This window comes from Salmo salar, chromosome ssa04 (assembly GCF_905237065.1).
Source record: "Salmo salar chromosome ssa04, Ssal_v3.1, whole genome shotgun sequence".
Classification (NCBI taxonomy): Eukaryota; Metazoa; Chordata; class Actinopteri; order Salmoniformes; family Salmonidae; genus Salmo; species Salmo salar.
This window is the reverse complement of record NC_059445.1, coordinates 19,580,764-19,597,768: the sequence shown is the minus strand read 5'-3', so window position 1 is coordinate 19,597,768 and position 17,005 is coordinate 19,580,764. Positions and strand designations below refer to the sequence as shown.

Here is a 17,005-nt window from a genome sequence, read left to right as displayed (position 1 = left end):
TGCAAGTTACAGTTCAAATAAGGAAATCAGTCAATTGAAATAAATTGATTTGGCCCTAATCTATGGATTTCACATGACTGGGCAGGGCCTACCACTTGGTAGCCAGGCCAACCACTGTGGAGCCAGGCCCAGCCAATCCGAATACGTTTTTCCCCACTAAAGGGTTTTATTACAGACAGAAATACTCAAACGTTTCATCAGCTGTGCAAGTGGCTGGTCTCAGACTATTCCACAGGTGAAGAAGCCAGATGTGGAGGTCCGAGGCTGGCGTGGTTACGTGTGGTCTGCGTTTTTTTTTTTAGTCTGGTTGGACATACTGCCAGATTCTTTAAAATGATGGAGGAGGGTTATGGTAGAGAAATTAACATTGGATTCTCTGGCAACAGCTCTGGTGGACATTCATGCAGTCAGCATGCCAATTAGCCCCCTCAACTTGAGACATCTGTGGCATTGTTATGTGACAAAACTGCTCATTTTAGAGTGGCCTTTCATTGTCCCCGACACAAGGTGCACCTGTGTAATGATCATGCTGTTTAATCAGCTTCCTGATATGCACCACCTGTCAGGTGGATGGATTATCTTGACAAAGGAAACATGTTCACCAACAGGAATGTGCACAATGTTTGAGAGAAATAAGCTTTTTGGCAATATGGAACATTTCTGGGATCTTTTATTTCCGCTCATGAAACATGGGACCAACACTTTACATGCTGCCTTTAATTTTTGTTCAGTATATGTCAGGGGTAGGCAACTGGCGTCCACTAGTTGGCACAGCCACAAAGTCAAAAATGGCAATATCGTTAAAATTCATGAAAACTAAAATGAGCTTTTTGGGTTTCATTTAAAGTTAGGCATAGTGTTAGGGTTCCCACACGGCCATATATCCATGTTACAGCGACCACCTGTGCTAATTAGCAATCTCGCATCCTCAAAACCTGTGTGTAATCTAACTCGGAAGTGTAGTTTGGTCTGATGGAGGCACCCATAGCTGTATAAATCACATTTTAATCAGATAAATTGAAGAAATAGGCAGGGTTTATGACTTTATGGCAACTACTGAAGACCCAATGTAGGCAACCCTTGTCCTGGAGTGCTGCAGGCACTTCATGTTTTTGATTTAACTGACCTGGAAGCAGGATGACATGCCTGAGGGGGGGCATATTAAATCCATGGGGGGATGGGGGTACAACTGGTATTGCTTCAGAGCCCTAATAACACAAGGTAGATTGGTCCTACAACTGTTCTAATGTAACTAAACGTAGCCTTACGCAGTCACAACCGTCGCTTTATATAATAACACAAAGACATGCGCCCCACTACTAAAATGTGTGTATCCGAAATGCAGCTGTAGCTGCCATAGGCCTACACATATGCGCCCACCAACACGCACATATCAGCTCGACAGGTTGAGCACCAATAGCTTATCAAAGATTCTTAGTCTTCATAGATTAAGCTTCAACTGGATACCATGGGTATGACAAAACATGTATTTTTACTGCAATAATTACTTTAGTAACCAGTTTATAATAGCAATAAGGCACCTCAGGGGTTTGTGGTATATGGTCAATATACCATGGCTAATGGCTGTATCCAGGCACTCTGTACCCCCTCGTGCTTTATTGCTTAACTATAGGCTACATTTGTCGGATGTGACACTATGCAATGAGCGTAACCAAGCCGCCACTTCTCCAGGTGCGCAATATTTTCTGTATGAGAGCGTTTCAGAAAAGCTAACTAAATCAAACTAAGTGCACACTCTATAGTCATAGCTGATGCGAAATGTCCTACATGACAGTAACTCATTTGAATTTGCAGCGAATAAGAATAAATGCCCATTCCGAGAGCAACACACACATGCTATAGCAAGAGAGCAGTGTGGGGGCGAAAAAGTGTCGTTTTCATAGTTTTGACATCACTTTTACAGTAGCCTGTCACACAATGACTGTGTAATTGAAATGAATGATAAGCGTGTATGTTTGCCTACTTGTTTTAGTAGGCTACACACGGTATTGGTCCTATACTACTGCGACATAGAAAAAGGTTGGCCTATCTGAAATGCAGCTACATACACAACAACGGTCACCAAACCCAGATTTGTCCGTTAGACTGCCAGATGGTGAAGGGTGATTTATCACTCCAGAGAACGTGTTTCCACGGCTCCAGAGTCCAATGGCGGCGAGCTTTACACCCCTCCTGCCGACGCATGCGCATGGTGATCTTAGGCTTGTGTGCGGCTGCTCGGCCATGGAAACCCATTTCATGAAGCTCCCGACGAACAGTTCTTGTGCTGACGTTGCTTCCAGAGCCAGTTTGGAACACGGTAGTGAGTGTTGCAACCGAGAACAGGCAAAAAGAAAATACGCACTTCAGTACTCTGTGGTCCCGTTCTGTGAGCTTGTGTTACTTACCACTTCGTGGCTGAGCGGTTGTTGCTCCTAGATGTTTCCACTTCACAATAACAGCACTTAGAGTTGACCAGGGCAGCTCTAGCAGGGCAGACATTTGACAAACTGACTTGTCTGATAATGACTTTTGATGACTGGATGAGGTGAACTGAGGAAAGAATGAGTATGAGGCAGAATTGATGACAAGGTGGTGATGGTGTCTGTAAAATGCTTAACTGATGAAAAGGGACAACTTTGTCCTGTTTGATGCTGACAAACCTGACTAAACTATTTTGACGTGTATAGTAGGTTAGTGTATGGGTATGTGTAGGTATATTTAGTAAGTGTATATTGGTTATAAAGCACTCGTGTGTATGCAGAATAGGGTGAGATCAGATGTGATGAACAGCTGAAGTCAGAAGTTAATTTACACCTTAGCCAAATACATTTAAACTCAGTTTTTCACAATTCCTGACATTTAATCCTAGTAAAAATTCCCTGTCTTAGGTCAGTTAGGAAACCACTTTATTTTAAGAATGTGAAATGTCAGAATAATAGAGAGTGATTTATTTCAGCTTTTATTTATTTCATCACATTCCCGGTGGGTCAGAAGTTTAAATACACTCAATTAGTATTTGGTAGTATTGCCTTTAAATAGTTTAACTTGGTTCAAACGTTTCGGGTAGCCTTCCACAAGCTTCCCACAATAAGTTGGGTGAATTTTGGCCCATTCCGCCTGACAGAGCTGGTGTAACTGAGTCAGGTTTGTAGGCCTCCTTGCACGCACACGCCTTTTCAGTTCTGCCCACATATTTTCTATGGGATTGAGGTCAGGGCTTTGTGATGGCCACTCCAATACCTTGACTTTGTTGTCCTTAAGCTATTTTGCCACAACTTTGGAAGTATGCTTGGGGTCATGGTCAATTTGGAAGACCCATTTGCAACCAAGCTTTAACTTCCTGACTGATGTCTTGAGAGGCTGCTTCAATATAGCCACATATATATCCACATCATTCCTCATGAAGCCATCTATTTTGTGAAGTGCACCAGACCCTCCTGCAGCAAAGCACCCCCACAACATGATGCTGCCACCCCCGTGCTTCACGGTTGGGATGGTATTCTTCGGCTTGCAAGCCTCCCCCTTTTTCCTCCAAACATAACGATGGTCATTATGGCCAAACAGTTCTATTTTTGTTTCATCAGACCAGAGGACAATTTCTCAATAAAGTACGATCTTTGTCCCCATGTGCAGTTGCCAACCATAGTCTGGCTTTTTATGATGGTTTCGGAGCAGTGGCTTCTTCCTTGCTGAGCGGCCTTTCGGGTTATGTCGATATTGGACTCATTTTACTGTGGATATAGATACTTTTGCACCTGTTTCCTCCAGCATCTTCACAAGGTCCTTTGCTGTAGTTCTGGGATTGATTTGCACTTTTCGCACCAAAGTACATTCATCTCTAGGAGACAGAACGCGTCTCCTTCCTAAGCGGTATGACGGCTGCGTAGTCCCATGGTGTTTATACTTGCATACTATTGTTTGTACAGATGAACGTGGTACCTTCAGGCATTTGGAAATTGCTCCCAAGGATGAACCACACTTGTGGAGGTCTACAATTTTTCTTCTGAGGTATTGGCTGATTTATTTTGGTTTTCCCATGATGCCAAGCAAAGAGGCACTGAGTTTGAAGGTAGGCCTTGAAATACATCCACAGGTACACCTCCAATTGACTCAAATTATGTCAATTAGCCTATCAGAAGCTTCTAAAGCCATGACATAATTTTCTGGAATTTTCCAAGCTGTTTAAAGGCACAGTCCACTTAGTGTATGTAAACTTCTGACCCTCTGGAATTGTGATACTGTGAATTATAAGTGAAATAATCTGTAAACAATTGTTGGAAAAATGACTTGTCATGCACAAAGTAGATGTCCTAACTGACTTGCCAAAACTATAGTTTGTTAACAAGAAATTTGTGCAGTGGTTGAAAAATGAGTTTTAATGACTCCAACCTAAGTGTATGTAAACTTCCGACTTCAACTGTACAAATGTCTCAACAAGAAATCTGCATGAAGTTAATAAACTGTATTCATTTTGTCATTAAAAGTGTCTTGGGAATTTGTTTTTGTAGTTGAATGGAAGTAATGAGACAGGCATTTGTGAACATTATATAGGCTACACAGTACAAACACAATATGTAACAGACTTTTTAGGCTTATAAATGGTTTATACTGTATATCACACAATTTCTGGATGAAATATTCTACCCAGGAATTTTCAACACTGAAATTTGTACTCTCGTTCCAAATGCATCTGTGTATCTTTTTTGTTGACAACAATGACAATTCCAGTTTCTTTACTGCAGGGTGTGATCTACACGTCAGAAGCTATCGAGTGGAATGTTTTTTCTGCTGGTGTATCATGAGGTAGCTCCTCTCTGAGAACCTCTTCATGCAGTACATACAGGCAAACGGTCTTTCTCCTGTGTGGACCTTCAGGTGCATCTTCAGGTGATCAGCCTGAGTGAAGCGCATTTGACACTGGGTACAGCTGTAGGGTTTCTCATCTGTGTGGACCCTCTGATGGCTCTTCAGATTGGATGAGTTGGAGAAACTAGCCCAATCAACAGTAGAGCTATAACCTACATTAATTCCCATCAGATAGTGTCCTGCTTATGCTGTAACCTATTAATGCATATGGGACTTTGCATGGTACACCTCAATTTATGATGAACCCCATTTACTACCTAGGTCCTATTCCATATGTAGCCGGCTTCCAGGCCGGTGAGGTTAAAGCCTAGTGGAGCTTAGCTGGTTAGGACCCATTAGTGTAGGCTATCATTAGTAGGATATATTCCTATGAAGGCCTATAACATTTTATAGGCTATGCATTATTATAGTCATCCACTTCGTAACATGCGTTTTGAATTGAGCATGAAGGAACAGCGGTGAAGTTTTTTTTCCTAACAAAAAAGCTTGATGTGAGGGGGACTCATGGTTAAAGTGCACTATTGATTTAGAGTCAATCGCTTTAAAAGTGTGTGCTGCCTAGAAGTGATGGTGATAATGGTAGCCTATATGACTGCTACTGGACAAATCCATAAGGCTCTTGTTTCTTTTCTTATGATGATAAACGCATATGTAAGGGCCTTATTTAAATTTTTCCATGAAAGCACATGGATATGTGTGAAACTGAAACAAAAACGTGGGATTTTGGCATATTTGAAAACGTGAAAATGTCTGTTAGTAGTAGCTAGTAGCCTAGTCAAGGATGCATCAATGCAATATTGGCACAGAACATTTTGTTACAGCAAACCTTGAATTTGTAGGTTTATAATATCCCTTGAGTGGCCAAGGTTGACCTATTTTAAGAAATAATATTGGTTGGGGGATTTAAAGTATAAGATCTTTATAGATCTTATGAAGAATTCGTTACAGGATATAATCACTGCCACCTGGTGAGATAAGCATAGGGCTAACGTGTGCCACGTTATCTGATTTGACCAGGGCTGCATTCACTACGTTTTTACATTCTGCCCGTTAAATAAGTCACTCATTGCTTCAAGCCACACCCACCAAACAGTCTGTTAAATAACGTACAATAACGTTTTTGGGTAACGTGTCGTTCAGTACAAACCGTTCAACGTTCAAGCGAACTGAATGCACCTCGGCGACAATTCAGCGTTTTGTCACGTGCAAGTAAATCAACGGTTTTAATTGGCTGATACGCATTTTGAGCCAGAGAAATTTAAATGGTTGCTTATGTTCGCAAGTACGCGTGTTTACCTATCCCCACTATACGAGTCCTATACTGTAGTTACAGAACGACTTCATTGTTGTTAAACCCATTATGGTGGACATAAATATGATGATGTGGTTAAGTCAAACCTAACTAAATTATGTTTACGTGTACAGTAGGCGTTTGTTAGTGTGTGGTAATGGGTAGGTATATTTAGTAAGTGTATATTGGTTAGAAAGCGCTGTAGGGTTTACACAGAATAAAGTGAGATCAGATGTGATGTATCTGAAAGAGAATCTCAACAAAAGTCCGACTAAAAAGTCCCATTTTGTGTTTATTAAACAAACAAGTTTTAAATACACCATTATGAAAACCACACAGAGCTGCATGAACCTGATGAATTGCATTCATTTTAACATTAAAATAATATTGGGGGAAAAAATTAAGTAGTTCAATGTAAGTAATGAAAGATGCATTAGGCTTATACATGTCTTATACAGTGAGTGTACAAAACATTAGGTACACCTGTTCTCTGCTACTGCAGTGCGGTAGCTCCTGAACAGCTAATCAAATGCCTACCCAGTCTATTTGCATTGTCCCCCCACCCCCTTTTTTGCATTGTTGCTACTCTCTGTTTAGATATCTATGCATAGTCACTTTACCTCTACCTACATGTACATATTACCTCGACTAACCTGTGCCCCTGCACTGGTTAGTAACAGCCTCGCTACTGTTATTTTACTACTGCTCTTTAATTATTTGTTATTTAAAAATGTTTACTTAACCAACAATGCAGTTAAGAAAAATAAGTGTTAAGGGCTTGTAAGTAAGCATTTCACTGTAAGGTCTACACCTGTTGTATTTGGCGCATGTGACAAACACAATTTGATTTGACCTTCCTAATATTGAGTTGCACCCCCTTTTACCCTCAGAACAGCCACAATTCGTTGGGGACATGGACTCTACAAGGTGTCAAAAGCATTCCACAAGGATGCTGGTCCATGCTGACTCGAAGGCTTCCCACAGTTGTGTCAAGTTGGCTGGATGTCATTTGCATTCAGTGTTCAAAGGCACTTCAATATTTTGTGTTGCCCATTCACCCAATGAATAACACACATACACAATCCATGTCTCAATTGTCTCAAGGCTTAACAATCCTTCTTTAACCCGTCTCCTCCCCTTCATCTACACTAATTGAAGTGGATTTAACAGCTGACATCAATAAGGGACCATAGCTTTCACCTGGTCAGTCCATGTCATGTGTTCCTAATCTTTTGTATATTCCAATGTCTGGGCCTTGCACTTCCAACGCTCTTAGCTGTTGCTGAAATTGAAAGTCTACCTTTAATGCGGCTTTGATCTAAACGTCAGAAGCTATCAAATGGAATGGCTACTTTATGTTATAGAGTGGAATGGGTTTTTTCCTGATGTATTCTGAGGTAGCTCCCCTCTGAGAACCTCTTCCCGCAGTGCGTACAGGCGAACGGCCTCTCTCCCATGTGGACCTTCAGGTGCCTCTTCAGTTTGTCCTGGCGGGACAACCTCTTCTCACACTGGGTGCAGCTGTAAGGTTTCTCCCCTGTGTGGACCCTCTGGTGCTGCTTCAGCGTGCCAGCCTCAGTGAAGCGCATGTGGCACTGGATGCAGCTGAATGGTTTCTCTCCTGTGTGGACCCTCTGGTGGATCTCCACCTTCTGGGGGCAGCTGAAGCCTCTGTTACAGAACATGCAGAGGAACCGTTTCTCTTTACTATTGCCTGATGTTGCTCCCCCCACCCCCCACCCCCCCCCCGAGCCTGGGTTTTATCCCTGTTTGAGTTCAATACCTGATGGCCGTGTGAATCAGAAGACCCCATCGACATGGACACATGGTTGTGCTCTCTGAGCGTGTGTAAAGGGGAGTGGGCCGCAACATTTGGATTTGTTTCTAAGCTTTCCCTGTAGTCTAAGAAATCTCTGCCCTGAGAGTGGCCTTCTCTTAGGTGATCTGCATTCCATGTGGGAGGAACATCACCCTCCAATTTCACAGTCACTTCATCTATGACCAGCCCCTCCCCTTTCTTATCTAAGTACCCTTCTGAGTATACACTACTACTGTACTTGTTCCAGTCCCCTATAGACAGATCTGTCTGTGTCTCTAAACCCAAGGGCATGTTGGGGTCCTCTGGGTCCTCTGTAGTGTAAGAACAAGCAGGATCATCACCAACAGTATCTAACGTGTCTCCATTCCCACGGGAATGAACAGGCCTCTGGTGAAATTCCGGTAAATAGTCTGAGCAGGGAGCAGGAGGACAGCCCAGTCTCCCCAGACCTGGGTCTGATATGTGGTCAGGCCCTGTATGTAAGAGACTGAGTTATAGTTAAAGTCTTGGTGTCTGTCTTTGACTTGAGGACGGTGTTCAGTGTTCCACGGACCTCCGTGATGCTGCGTCAGGTCCTGGGCTGCGCTGGGGCGGTGGTAGGGTCCTCGACTCCAGTCTGGATATCTTTCCTGTGCCGTGGGTCCTCCTCTACTTCAGACCTCTCTAGCTTCACCCCAGGACCTGCAGCCTCTGCAGACTGACAAGAAGAGAGGAGGTTATTATCAGTACATGAGTAGAATTTGATAACAATGTCTTAGGGAAGTCTCACAAGCTCCCCTATGGCAGATGTACATGTGAATAGCTGAGAGGGCCTTTCTGAAATGAATGGGCCACATTTCATTTACAAAGTAACTATAATGCAACACTAAACAAAGCCAGGGCTCTCCAACCTTGTCCTTGGAGATACCCTTCTATAGGTTCACGCCAACCCCAGTTCTAAGTAACCTGATTCAGCTTATCAACCAGCTAATTATTAGAATCCGAGGCGCTAGATTAGGGTTGGAGTGAAAACCTACAGGACTGTAGCCACCCAGGAACAAGGTTGGAGAGCCCTGCACTGACCTCTATCACGATAACGTGCTGGGTTGAGGATCCACTCCCCTCATCAACTGTAATTGGTTGGTCATCATTCCATGTATTGTGTCCTGCTGGCTTCACAAAGCTCCTGTGGCCTCCAATGAGATTTCCTTCAACTGAGAGCGTGATTGGGGAAAATAGGTGGTTAGGTTAACTAATGTGGTATAGACCTCTTTCTGTGTTTGCAAACATTGCCACACAGGGGCGATGCATGCAATTTGATTACTGTACACTTGGGAGTTTTCAGAATACACAAACATTAAAAAACTTGTATTTCACACTACTTTTGGAACATAATTGGATTTTAAGCCTTGTATGAATGTCCTGTTTAAAGGCCCAGTGAAGTCAAAAACAATATTTATTTGTTATTTGTTATATATATATATATAACACAGTACCAGTCAAAATTTGGACACACCTACTCATTCAAGGTTTTTTCTTTATTTTTACTATTTAATAGTGAAGACTATGAAATAACACACATGGAATCATGTAGTAACCAAAAAAAGGGTTCAAATCAAAATATATTTGAGACTCTTCAAAGTACCCACCCTTTTCCTTGACAGCTTTGCACACTCTTGGCATTGGCATTCTCTCAACCAGCTTCATGAGGTAGTCACCTGGAATGCATTTAAATTAAGTTGTGCCTTGTCAAAAGTAAATTTTTTGAATTTCTTTCCTTAATGTGTTTGAGCCAATCAGTTGTGTTGTGACAAGGTAGGGGTTGTATACAGAAGATAGCCCTATTTGGTAAAAGACCAAGTCCGTATTAGGCAAGAACAGCTCAAATAAGCAAAGAGAAACAACAGTCCATCATTACTTTAAAGACATGAAGGTCAGTCAATCTGGAAAATTTCAAGAACTTTGAACGTTTCTTCAAGGCCAGTCGCCATAAATCATCAAGTGCTATGATGAAACTGGCTCTCATGAGGACTGCCACAGGAAAGGAAGACGCAGAGTCACCTCAGAAGATAAGTCCCGCAGAGGATAAGTTCATTACAGTTACCCGCCTCAGAAATTGCAGAAAAAATAAATTCTTCACAGCGTTCAAGAGACACATCTCAACATCAACTGTTAAGAGGAGACTGTGTGAATCAGGCCTTCATGGTAAGATTGCTGCAAAGAAACCACTACTAAAGGACACCAATAAGAAGAAGAGACTTGCTTGGGCCAAGAAACACAAGGAATGGACATTAGACCGGTGGAAATCTGTCCTTTTGATCTGACGATTCCAAATTTGAGATTTTTGGTTCCAACCGCCATGTCTTTGTGAGACGTAGAGTAGGTGAATGGATGATCTCCGCATGTGTAGTTCCCACCGTAAAGCATGGAGGAGGTGGTGTGATGGTGCTTTGCTGGTGACACAGTCTGTGATTTATTTAGAATAAGGCACACTTAACCAGCATGGCTACCACAGCATTCTGCAGCAATACGCCATCCCATCTGGTTTGTGCTTAGTGGGACTATCATTCGTTTTTCAATAGGACCATGACCCAAAACACACCCCCAGGCTGCGTAAGGGCTATTTGACCAAGAAGGAGAGTGATGAAGTGCTGCATCAGATGACCTGGCCTCCACAATCATATGACCTCAACCACAATGAGATGGTTTGACATGAGTTGTACCGCAGAGTGAAGGAAAAGCAGCCAACAAGTGCTCAGCATATGTGGGAACTCCAAGACTGTTTGAAAATAATTCTTAATAAAGCTGGTTGAGAGAATGCCAAGAGTGTGGAAAGCTGTCAAAGGCAAAGAGTGGCTACTTTGAAGAATCTAAAATATATTTATTTTTTTATTTGTTTAACACTTTTTTTTGGTTACTACTTGATTCCATGTGTTATTTCATAGTTTGTCTTCACTATTATTCCACAATGTAGAAAATAGTCAAAATAAAGAAAAACCCTTGAATGAGTAGGTGTCCAAACTTTTGACTGGTACTGTATTTCCACACTGAGGTTGGAATGGTACTGTAAAATTGTGAAAATTATGATAATCCCTTTCAGTGTAAGGGCTGTTTGGAAAGACCGCCTGAAATTTTCAGCCTGTTTTGGTGGGATGGAGTTTTGGCCTGCCTGGTAACATTAGTTAAAGTAAAGATTCACCCATTTTGAATGTTATATTGTTTGTGTGCATCTCTGAGTGATATTCTTTCCATTCCCTGCGTCTTTTCATATTTATCTGAGCTATTGCCATTCAAGCAGGCAACAATTCGGCCAGTATGACTTAGCGGCTTTATTGCAATGCTGTCACTCCACTGGAAGTTAATAGGACTACGACTTTTAGATTGCGAAATCTTATATCATGCATGTCAGATTTCAAATCAAATTTATTTGTCACATACACATGGTTAGCAGGTGTTAATGCAAGTGTAGCGAAATGCTTGTGCTTCTAGTTCCGACCGTGCAGTAATATCTAACAAGTAATATAACCTAACAATTCTACAACAACTACCTTATACACACAAGTGTAAAGGAATGAATACGAATATGTACATAAAAATATATAAATGAGTGATGGCGAATGGCATAGGCAAGATGCAGTAGACGGTATAGGGTACAGTGTATATATACACATATGAGCTGAGTAATGTAGGGTATGAAAACATAAAGCGGCATTGTGTAGCCTCTCTAGGCTATGTGGGATGCTACCGTCCCACCTGCGGGACACAGCCAGTGAAATAGCAGGGCGGCAAATTCAAAACAGCAAAAATCTCATAATTCAAATTTCTCAAACATACTACTATTTTACACCATTTTAAAGATACACTTCTCCTTAATCGAACCACATTGTCCAATTTCAAAAAGGCTTTACGGCGAAAGCAAAACATTAGATTATGTTAGGACAGTGCCTAAAAAATAAAAGCCACACAGCCATTTTCCAAGCAAGGACAGGCATCACAAAAACCAGAAATACAGCTAAAATTAAGCACTAACCTTTGATGATCTTCATCAGATGGCACTCATAGGACTTCATGTTACACAATACATGTATGTTTTGCTCGATAAAGTTCATATTTATATCCAAAAACACCATTTTACATTGGCCCGTAATGTTCAGAAATGCTTTTCCTCAGAAAACTTCCGGTGAATGAGCACATCAATTTACAGAAATACTCATCATAAACGTTGATAAAATATTAAACTGTTATTCAAAGAATTATAGATAAACATCTCCTTAATGCAACCGCTGTGACAGATTTCAAAAAAGCTTCACGGGTAAAGCACACTTTGCAATAATCTGAGTACTGCGCTCAGAAAACAACAGCAGGCAATACAGATACCCGCCATTTTGGAGTCATCTAAAATCATAAATAGCATTATAAATATTCACTTACCTTTGCTGATCTTAATCAGAATGCACTCCTAGGAATCCCAGGTCCACAATAAATGTTGTTTTGTTCAATAAAGTCCATCATTTATGTCCTCTTTGTTAACGCGTTGAGTAAGCTACTCCAAATGTAGGAAGCGCGACGAAAATTTCACCATGAAAAGTCAAAAAAAGTTATATTTACGTTCGTAGAAACATGTCAAACGATGTTTAGCATCAATCTTTAGGGCCTTTTTAACATAAAACTTCAATAATATTCCAACCGGACGATTCCAATGTCTTGAAAAATGTAATGGAACACAGCTACCCCTCACATGAACGTGCGCCAATGAACTCATGTCCTTTCCTGAGTCAACAACTTCCAACTTCCTTTGTTTGCTCTCTGTTCACCATAGAAGCCTCAAACACCTTTCTAAAGACTGTTGACATCTAGTGGAAGCCTTAGGAAGTGCAAAATGAACCCTAAGTCACTGTATACTGAATAGGCCCAGTCTTGAAAAACTACAAACCACTTCCTGGTTGGATTTTTTCTCAGGTTTTTGCCTGCCATATGAGTTCTGTTATACTCACAGACATCATTCAAACAGTTTTAGAAACGTCAGTGTTTTCTATCCAAATCTACTAATAATATGCATATCCTACGTTCTGAGCCCGAGTAGTAGGCAGTTTAATTTGGGCACGTCATTCATCCAAATTTCTGAATACTGCCCCGTCACTAAAAAGTTAAAGTGGCGAGTGATACTTTACATCAAGATTGCAAGATGTAAACGCAGGAGGTTGTCTTCTCTCAATTTGAGGGTCTACCAAATGTATCCTATTTGTCTGTCTCTTCCGTTGTTTATGTCAGACTCCCCTCTGTGAGGCACATCGATCTGCAGGTTTAACAAAGTGAGATTGTAGACTCCTAAATTGATAGTGCAGTTTGTTTAGGCGATGTTACGGATACAGGTATCCTGTGTGTGTGTGTGTTTCTTTTCTCTCCTTCTCCCCTCACAGGTGACAATCAGCATTCCCCAATCAGTCATCAATCAGTCACCAACCAAGACACCTGCTCCTTTTCCCTCAACCAATCACATCCCTTTCCCTTGGTTTAAAAACCCAGCCAGTTGTTTTCTCTTTAACTATAGAGCTCGCTTTTGTTTTGCAACTAATGTCACCCTGTGAGTATTGTTATAGTGTTTTACTGTTTGGTGGGAAAAGGGGGTAACAAGACAAGTCGCCCATGGGCCTACATTACCCGTAGGAAAACAGTGTCTAAATACACTAGTTAGAACTGAGCGGACCACCCACTGTATTTTTGGTTAGTTAGCTAGCTATTCTTGAAGTAGGCTAGTCTAGTTTAGGGGTGTTTTGGATTATTGTTTCTTTGCTTGGGTCCAGCTTAGCCCATTTTCTCACACCCCTTTACCGTGTGTTTAAAAATAAACATTGTGTTTGACGGTAACTTTTAGATGTCTGTGGTTTTTGTTCTCACTATTATAATTTGCATGAGTTACGTTACGGGTCTCGTTTCCATCCCCCCTAGACTGCAGGGCCAAAGGGATTCGTAACAGGCGATTTTACAGTTTACTAACTACTTCACATGATATTGACTTTGGTATTATTGTGTGTAACTTCATTTACTAGCTAGCTACCTAGCTAGCCAGCCCATAGAGCGCATTGCATTTTGAGTTTTGTAGTCCACTTGAGCCTTAACAGATTTTCACATGTTGCAACCGATCTTATTATGTTCTCACATATTCAGTTATAGGAATGAGTGGTTTTGGGTGGATTGTTTTTCCTTTAGACCAATCTGAAATGGAGTTCCAAACCGCTTTGCCAATAACTCATTTCAGTTTCTCTCCCCACTCCGATGGTCCTAACAAAATCCTTGCTTGAGAAATTGCTCTTTGCTAAGAATCTATTTTTACAATTTTAAATTAAAACAATCACAGTGAGGTACTTAATTGTTACCCATAAATTATTTGATAAAGATAATAGCTGCATTGGACCTTTTTAATATAATGGTTGTCTCATCACAAATCAACTGCATTACTTTTAAAACGCTTCAAACGGTAAAATGACTCTTTGGCTAACTTTACTACAGCAGATGACAATGAGCGTTAGCATTCTAGCTAACAAGTGATGCATCCAAAAGTTATTTTACAATGATCACTACCAAATATATTATTAGTGTCTGGTCAAGCTATAATCTAAACATTGTAAGCATCTCCAAAATATGGTTTTGGTTACAACAACTAAATGTTTATTCGTGGCAGCGGCGCTAACTGCTTTAATTCTTCATCCAAAGGTCTCGCGCATCTGGTTAGAATACGATAGTGTATTTTAGCAAGATGGGTAACTAAGTAATTATGGGAATTTTTCCATACTATCCAAAAACTGACCAAGACCCAATTATTGGTAAGACATCTGAACACATGGAAAACGGGGAGATGGCGTCGGCCTTCTGCAAAATGTACCTCTTGCCATTCCTCTGTATCGCTCGAGGATCTTGACACTACTGGGACGACGCGTTCCCGTGCCACCTTCAGTTCCAGTAGCTGTAGCTTCCTCCGCAATGCCCCGTTTTCTTTCTAGCTTTGAGTTATTTCCAAACGAAACACTGCATAGTCGTCTATGAGTTTACAGACCTCTGCCACGGCTGTATCCCCTAGAACCTCCATGATGGAGGCTATTTGAGTTTGAAAAACCATATCGTTAGTTAGCCATTCTTAGCAGCTAGCTAAATACCATTACATAGATTACATATATCAACAACTGCTTTCTCCAACACGAATTAAACACTACTTGGGGGTAAATATGTGATGCTGGGAAGTTAAATAAGTCATTTTGAGTTCCCCAGTGTTAACGCCTAAATAACTAAAACGTTGAGTAAATTATTATTGGTCACCGTTCACTTCTGTTTAAGGATCTTATTGGTTTGGCGTCATAGTTAAAGGACGTGGTTAAATAAACTAATACACGCTGTTTGAATTACGGTACTGCTTATTACACATCACATTTCCTATGATCAGTATCTTTCAAACTTAGAGCAGACTTGTTTATTAAAAACTGTTAACAAGAATACAGTGAATTACTTGATTCCATCTACATCACCTTAGTAAGATAAATATTCAGCTGGGCCGTATTAATTTGTATTTTATTATATTCATGACGCCGATTCTGTTGCAAAACGTTTCTTAAATGGAAGCAAATGGAACGAAACGGGGAGGGACCTACATGGACTGTAAAAAGAATGGGGACACACCTGCATTTGTCCATTAGAATCTCTCGTTTTACTTGCACAACTGTTTGGACTAATGATTACACCGTTGTCCCTGTTCTAGCCTAGGTTTACTGTCTCTAAAAACGGTGACATGCTGACGTACATCAGTATAAAAACAGCCAACAGTGTGCGGCTGAGTAAGTCAATTGCTTAGTGGCAATGTTTGCTACAGATTCATAGCAATAATACACATAACAAATATGGGAGATATACAGTACATGGGACATTTTGAATTTCAAAACACTTGGGCCATAGTAATAACTCGTTTTTGCTTGGATTGTATAAAAAAACATACGAGAGACATGTAAGCTAAGCCTTCTAAGGTCTCACATACGTGTGACATACATCTGCCCCTACTCGGATGGTATTGCGCCGTCCCAACCTTCGCTCTCTCTCTCCCGCTACTCTCTCCTCTTCCATCCTATCATCTCTTCCCTCTGCTCAAACCTTCTCCAACCTATCTCCTGATTCTGCCTCCTCTCCTCCCTTTCTGCATCCTTTGATTTTCTCTGTCCCCTATCCTCCAGGCCGGCTCGGTCCTCCCCTCCTGCTCCGTGGCTCGACGACTCACTACGAGCTCACAGAACAGGGCTCCGGGCAGCCGAGCGGAAATGGAGGAAAACTCGCCTCCCTGCGGACCTGGCATCCTTTCACTCACTCCTCTCTACATTCTCCTCTTCTGTCTCTGCTGCTAAAGCCACTTTCTACCACTCTAAATTCCAAGCATCTGTCTCTAACCCTAGGAAGCTCTTTGCTACCTTCTCCTCCCTCCTGAATCCTCCTCCCCCTCCCCCCCCTCCTCCCTCTCTGCGGATGACTTCGTCAACCATTTTGAAAAGAAGGTTGACGATATCCGATCCTCGTTTGCTAAGTCAAACGACACCACTGGTCCTGCTCACACTGCCCTACCCTGTGCTTTGACCTCTTTCTCCCCTCTCTCTCCAGATGAAATCTCGCGTCTTGTGACGGCCGGCCGCCCAACAACCTGCCCACTTGACCCTATCCCCTCCTCTCTTCTCCAGACCATTTCCGGAGACCTTCTCCCCTTCCTCACCTCGCTCATCAACTCATCCTTGACCGCTGGCTACGTCCCTTCCGTCTTCAAGAGAGCGAGAGTTGCACCCCTTCTGAAAAAACCTACACTCGATCCCTCCGATGTCAACAACTACAGACCAGTATCCCTTCTTTCTTTTCTCTCCAAAACTCTTGAACGTGCCGTCCTTGGCCAGCTCTCCTGCTATCTCTCTCAGAATGACCTTCTTGATCCTAATCAGTCAGGTTTCAAGACTGGGCATTCAACTGAGACTGCTCTTCTCTGTGTCACGGAGGCTCTCCGCACTGCTAAAGCTAACTCTCGC

The 17,005-nt window shown here is 41.8% G+C and overlaps 1 protein-coding gene and 1 long non-coding RNA gene across 3 annotated transcripts in view; both read right to left on the bottom strand.

Moving 5' to 3' along the window:
* Positions 1-17,005, bottom strand: part of LOC106602512 (zinc finger protein 69 homolog) — a 506,109-nt gene that overhangs the window by 219,428 nt on the left and 269,676 nt on the right. The gene's annotated exons all lie outside the window — the stretch shown is intronic.
* On the bottom strand, positions 7,206-16,054 carry LOC123742536 (uncharacterized). The gene is made up of 3 exons (XR_006769714.1): positions 14,842-16,054; positions 9,042-9,172; positions 7,206-8,676 (listed from the first exon to the last, which is right to left on the bottom strand). It is a non-coding gene; the product is annotated as an uncharacterized lncRNA (long non-coding RNA).